The sequence below is a fragment of the Sturnus vulgaris genome, chromosome 1 (assembly GCF_052056855.1).
Source record: "Sturnus vulgaris isolate bStuVul1 chromosome 1, bStuVul1.hap1, whole genome shotgun sequence".
In the NCBI taxonomy this organism is placed as follows: Eukaryota; Metazoa; Chordata; class Aves; order Passeriformes; family Sturnidae; genus Sturnus; species Sturnus vulgaris.
The window spans coordinates 21,588,118-21,595,081 of record NC_142243.1 but is presented as its reverse complement, the minus strand read 5'-3'; positions in this window follow the sequence as shown (position 1 = coordinate 21,595,081).

The following is a 6,964-nucleotide window of genomic DNA, read 5'->3' as shown; positions in this document are numbered from 1 at the left end:
ACAGAAAATTTCCACTTGTTCATGTACAGTCTCTCACACACAGGGCTGCTGTCAGCATATTTTTCTGTCTGTATTCACCTGCCTGTGAAATGCTTCTTGTGAAACCTGAACGTCTGCATCCTTATTGTTCTAGGAGACCTCTCATTCCCACTTCACTGAGTTAGGTGTAAACACCACCTTCACAAAAAGCAACCTTAATGTGGCTGGGAGACTGTCTGACAAGGAAACCAGGAAGAGCACTGCTCGTAATAAGCGTACTTTAAAGGGAATTGAAAGGACAGGGAATGTAGAAGAGAAGAGGAGCAGAGAGAGAATGGTCAGTGCTGTGAGGTCAGTGAGAGGAAACTGTGAAGGGAAGAGTCTCTGAGGACATTGTGCCATGATCAAAAGCAAGACCTTTTGGAAGAATTATGTCATTTAATAACAGCTCACTGTCATTTCTGACAAACTCAAACTCATCCTTTCCAGTGAAAGTCATCTTACGCAGTGAAACCAGCACCTAATGTTCATATAATTTCCTTTTCTGTCTTCTGCTCAGTGGCTAAGCATAGCAATGATGACCAGTAATGTCATAAACCCTCGAAAGTCCTGAATAAAGATACTGAGGAGTCTGAGGGACCTGATAGCACTACAGACACTCAAGTCCTCTATGTCATTGTCAGGCTGGCACCAGAAATCGTTTACTCACTTAAGTAGCCTATTCATCTTCATGTCCCCTCCTTATTGCTTTCTTTCATAATGCAGTACAATTTCTTTTCCTCTGATTAATTATAATATCATAAATGTATCACTGGAAAATAAGTTCTACCCTTCTAAAGGAAGCATAGCTATAAAAATATCGTAATTATTTCTCCTTGACTAAGTGTTAACTTTTATTTCTGTGTCAGCCAGTTATTGCTTACAGGATAATGAAGTCCCCATTTTCAAAAGGAATCCAAAGAAAAAGGAGAGAAACAAAAATAGGTTCTGTATGTCTAACTAGCCTAGAAGAAAAATGAGGCTTTTCAAGCTCTTCCTGTGCTGGATGACACAAAGGAATATATATTAAGAAGACTGTGTCTGGAAAATTTATTTTTACAAAGTGTCAGGAAGGATTAAAGGAGGACACAAATACCATGCACATGCACATGGTCAGATGGGGGACTTAGGCCTGCAGAGCTCAGAGGAAGACATTTAAATTATTATGGTATTGCTTACTGGAGCAAGTCAAGAGCATGGACAGGAAGAGGTAGTATGGCTAAACTGATATGGAGTAATTCGTTCAGCTCCTGTGACTCAGTCATATATTTGAGCACTTTGGCAGTAGGGGTGATTTTGTCAGCTAAGGAGCTCAGCAAAAAGTCTGGCTATGCCACTGGTATATCTTGCTGCTGGAGTGAGCTGCTCAGAATGGATTTGGGGCTTCTGTAGTCTTCTTGAGTCTGTAAAATTGACCCGTTGATCTTTCTGCATTTCTATGCTGCAATTATTAGGCTTTCTATTTCTCCTTGTGGCTCATTTTTTAATTAGCTGGGCAGTAGCTGTAAATATATTACATAAATAGGATACAGTGATCTGCTATGGTTATGGGCAGAAGTTCTACAGCCTATTTTCTCTCTCACAAGCAGTTCTAAATTTCAGAATATTGTTGCATCCTAAATGTAGGGAAAGGATAGCATGTTGGGGGGAGGAGGATAAGTGAAATTTTTAAAATAGTTTCAGCTGGAGGTTCTACAAAATTTTTCAGGTATATAAATATCCAGAAGAGATATTCATCCTTACAGAATACATCAAACATCCCTTGTTAACCTCCTCTAAATATGACAGTTCAGCTTCATTTCAGCTAGAAGCATGAAGCAGGAAGAATCATCATCTCTGGTTTATAGATATTTGTAAATTCTTTTAAGAAAAGTCACTAGATGTACTGGGATGACTTAGTGGATACACATGGCTAGTAGACCATAAAGATCTATTCAACACAGCCTAGGCAGATTTCAGCTCAAAGGCATTACACTCTGTAAATAAACATTTCTTCAGTTCACCTTTTCTTCCTAGCCTCATTTTGAAATAGTATTTGACATTAACACACAGCCTAAAATACAGCACCCATTCCCATGAGCTTCAAACTATGGTGCTTCCAGCTGTTGAGGACACTCTAGCAAACTAAACTAAAGCACTTCCAGAATGACACCATTACTTTTGTGCAGTGTTCATGCCTCCTCTGCAGTCCAAGGAAAAATACACCTTTCCAGGTCCAGAATGGATCAGTCAGAAAACCATAATCTAGGCTTTGTTTTGGGCCACTGACTGAAATATTTCAGTGTGCTTTACTGTATGCTTTTCTTTAACTGTATCCAAATGTTCTTCCCAGAATACTTGTAACAAGTATTTCTCCTTCCATCTCACACAAAATCTCAGTATGGTTCATCTGTGAAATGCTAGGAAGTTAAAATCCTGCACATTTCTCTCTACATCAGACAGTAACTATTTTGGGGGATATTTTGGCCTCCTGGTAGGCACTGTCATTAGCAAATTTCGTGTTTCATGTTCCCAGAAACTAAGTGAATAGTGTCACATTCTTTGTTGTAATTTAAAGAAAGACTTCTTAGAAACGAAGCAACGAGCTTGAATGCAACAGGAATCCAGAGCAGCCTTCACAAATGCATGCACAACAGCTATCTCTGGTCACAGTGTAATTTTATCTGCTGAAACAGCAAGAAATGCTGATACTGAATGGTCATTATCATCTCAGAAATGAAAGTGTCACTGTGAACAGGTGATAAACTCCAGCTGAACAAAATTACCTTTATTTAGCATAAAAAACTTGTGATATTTTATCTGCATGTGCCTTCACTGCCTTTAATCCCCTCTTAAAATCAAATGGCAGGTAGCCAAAAAACAGAAAATAGCACTAAGAATGTAAAAGCTTACACAGTAACATTTTCCCATCTCCTACTGACAGTATTAGAAATCCCTCCAGGATCTTTACTGATCTTCACATGTGTGTTGAAAACTAATGAGACACAAAAAGCCCTGAGACATCTCACACATATTTGAATGTAGTTCCTTTGAAAATATTAACTTTAGAGGAAAGATTCCAAGCTAGGATTTGGCTTCAGCCAAGGTAAGAACAACAAATGGAAAAATGCTTCAGCCATTACTGACTTTCAGATTCCTATGTGTCAGTCTCACCTCTGACAAGAAAAATTATACCCCTGCTCACATCCTTCACTTCTCAAACATTTCCTTAGAAGACGATCACAATGAAGCATAGACAGGCTAGATGAGGTTAGTGATTTATATAGAAAGAAGGAAGTTAGAAATTACTGTCTCCTCCAAAAACTCACCTATTCCCTAACTTTGAATATCTGGTCACACAACAGCTCATTTCTGTATGTAAGTTTTTTGGCTCCTGTTTTCACTTACCGAGTACCTGAAGAAATTCTGTTTATCTTGGTCTGCAGCTTCAAGTGTCCTGTGTTGCTCACCTGCTTGCGTGCCCAGTTCTTCCCTCCTAGGCTTCATGAATAAAATTCTGTGCAAGAAAGAAATCTTAAGTTGTCAAAAGTTCTGGAGCTTATGCTCAGAAATGGTCTGGATATTCCCACCCTGTCGAAATTGACAGCAAACACGTACAGTCAACAGCTTCAGTTTGAGCACAAGGAAGCAAGTGAAACATCACGTGAAACAGTGTCAAACAAAGTTCAAGAAAGAAAGTTTGTTGACTTTATTTGAAAAAAAAATATGATCTAATTTTTCTCCTAACCACCTGGTTTTTTAATCAAGTTTCACTGAAATTACTCTGAATTGTTTCCAATCACAGACAATGCCATCATATGGGATATCCACGGATTTGAAAGTGGCACCTGTATCTGTGATTTTGTGAAGGGTGATTTTTTTTTCCCCCTATTTCTGGGAAATACCCCTAAACACTGAGGAATCAGTACTTCACTCTCAAGAAATTATGCTTTGTTCAGCAATGCCACGATAGGGATGAAGAATCCAGGACAAAGCTTATGTTTAAACCACGCTCCTGCATGCCCTGTTTTCAGGGAGAAATCCATTTACTCTGGCATGTCTGAGATTTGGGTTAACTAGTGTGCTTGGTGGTGTTTTACCATCTCTCTAATGCATAAATCCTCAAAGACATGCTGACTTCCATCCTGAATACCTGTGTAATCTTGGACCTCAGAAAAAACCTCCAGCAAAATGATGCTCCTCTGTCTGTGAAGGCTGCACATAGCAAAGGCACGTTTTACAAAGCTATAGCCAGAATTATTTTTCGGATGCTAAAACTTTAATGTACATTCCCAAGACTATACCTTCCCTGCCAAGGAAAACATAAAACCAAGTGTATTTCAAACAGGGATATAACAGAAGGATACAAATGTTTATATCAGAAGCCTTGAGGCTGCATTTTTCCGTAAATTTCCAGCAGCCTTTGAGGTGCCCTGTGGGCATGCTGGCTCCCCCAGGGCACCAGGACAGCTGCTCGCAGGGCAGCCATCCTAGCTGAGCATCCCGGGTCTCCCCGGTCCCAGGGTGAGTTTGCTGTCTGATGGAGATTCCACAGCACAAAGTGACAGGCTTTGTGCCTCCTTTTCCCTTCTGGGGTTTTTTTAGAAGGTTGTCATCTCTTTTTCCACAGTAACTATGAGCCTGGGGAAACAACCTCCTACAAACAACATGCAGCTTTGTAACACCACTGCTCTTTTTTCTTTTCCCTAGAAAAAGGAGCACAGACAAGTGATGATAGGAAACAACAAATGGAGAAAAAAACAAACAAAAAAAAAAAAGGAATGGTGAAGTGTGAGAGATGAGAGCTCACATAAGTACAAGGACCCCAGAGATGGACACGAGCAGAGAACACTCCTCCCATGTCCCTGGCCTTTTCCTTATGCGTTTTAATCTTGAAATTTTTGGCACATATGCTTTGGATCTTTGGAAGATCTTCCCCAGTTGTGCTTTCAAGTTCACCACTCTCATGTTTTAGGCTAAATTCAATCCTGCATTCAGTGATATGAACAATTTTCTGAAGCATCTTAGCCTCAGTAACTATTGTTGCAATAAGAGTGATGAGCAAATATCTCTCTGGACTTGGTTCCATTGTCAAATGCTCTAGAAATCCAGCTTGCAATTTCAAGGATATATTGAAGCTGCAAGTCACACTCCATAACTGAAAAATAATGAAAAATAGCCATTGGCCAGGCTTTGTTTGGTAATTCCTTATGATTTATAATCAGTTTCAAACAGCACTAGCCTTCAGTAAATAAAAATGTATGGGTTTGTTTATTTCCATGACTAAGATTAAATCTTCTTTTTTTCCCCTATGAGTATACCTAAGTTTTGTTAACTCATAAACTACTGCAATCTCTCTTTTCTTATTTTTTTAATTTATTTTCCACACTGTCTAAAATGACTGCATCAACATCTGCCCTGAAATCCTCCATGGATAATTTACTTTAAGATCTGAAATGTCTAATTAATTCCTCCCATTTCTCATTTTCTTCAATAACTACATGTGAGATGATCATGACAGTGCTCTCAAGAAGCTACCTTAGGTACATATTTCTCTTTATAATTCAGCACCCAAATACTTTTGGAGAACACAAATTGCTGAATATTTTCTGATTATTTACTTGGGTTTGTGCCAACTTTTTTCAGGTATGTTATTATTTGTATTACACGGTATTTACAGTGTTGTTTGTCCACCTCCAGCCCAGAAGCACAGGTTCTTTCCATGGCTGCTCTCAGAAGGTACTTTTTCATTAAATCTAAATGTCATCTGTATAAATCTTACTAACCTGAAAGGTTTGCAAAATTTGTCATGATTTCCCTCAGGTGCTAAATGCAGCCTAAATACACATCTGAGAAAACAGTGCAGCTCACAAATGTTTCAAAAAGTTAAAAAATAAAACTCTCATTTTTGCTAATATGAACACCCCCCAGGACCCCTGTAAGAGACCTGTTTTGTTTCTTCAGGCCTTTCAATGGAAGCAAGGAGTTTCATTCATCTTTCCTATAAGGACAAGAACTATTTTGTCTGTTCTTCCAGTCATTCCAGAGCAATTAATATATTCAGCTCCTTTTTAAAGCATTGCTTTACAATGCGAAGGGATCACATAGGTGTGAGAAATGTTGGACAGCCTGGGGTTTTTTAGTATTCACAAGGTCTTTATCCACTGGAAAAGAGCTTCAAATTATTTTCAGATTTTTTGCTCATGTTATTACACAGGAACTCAATGCTTAGATCAACTTGACACACTGAATTGCATACCACTTGCCCTTTTTCCCATTTATTATGAATTTGTACATTTATTTCTCATACATTTTCTGTGGGCTTAGCCTTGTGCTTGTAAACTCTGCAAGTTAACTATCTTCCTCTCCATTCTCTTTAATTTAAATGTAAACTACAATTCTTGGCAGCATCTTCATATAAGGGTCACCTGAAAATGAATACTAAACTGTTTATCCCCAGACACATCTGTTGCCTCAGTGGATATTCTGAGCCAGGTTGGACACTTTGCACATGCCAGGTGCACCTTGTTGAATCTTCCAAGCTCTTTCAAGTGATATCACCTTTTTCAGTTCCTAGATCTCTTCCAGTGGTTCAGGCATCACATTGGCTTGTGCTTTTTATCACACAAGTGACACAGGCTATTCCTGTTCTGAATCTCAAACATGACCTGATCTCTTCTCTAGAACTCAAGCTCTCAAATATACTTTCTTCAGCCCTAGTGCAGTCACAGATTGTTCTGAATGAAACTTCTTATTGTTTTTTTCTTTGTTTTTAGAAATTACCTCTGTGTTTTATATATTCTATGACTCTTTCTTCTTAGTGGGTTTTTCTAATTAGTTTCCAGTAAATCTCCCAAAGTCGAGATTGTGTAAAAATATTTTTATTTTACTTTCTTCCTCTTTAATGTCAGACATTGCTTGCAAGTCTAGAGTGCAACGTTATTTAAATCCCCCTTCAAGTCATTTT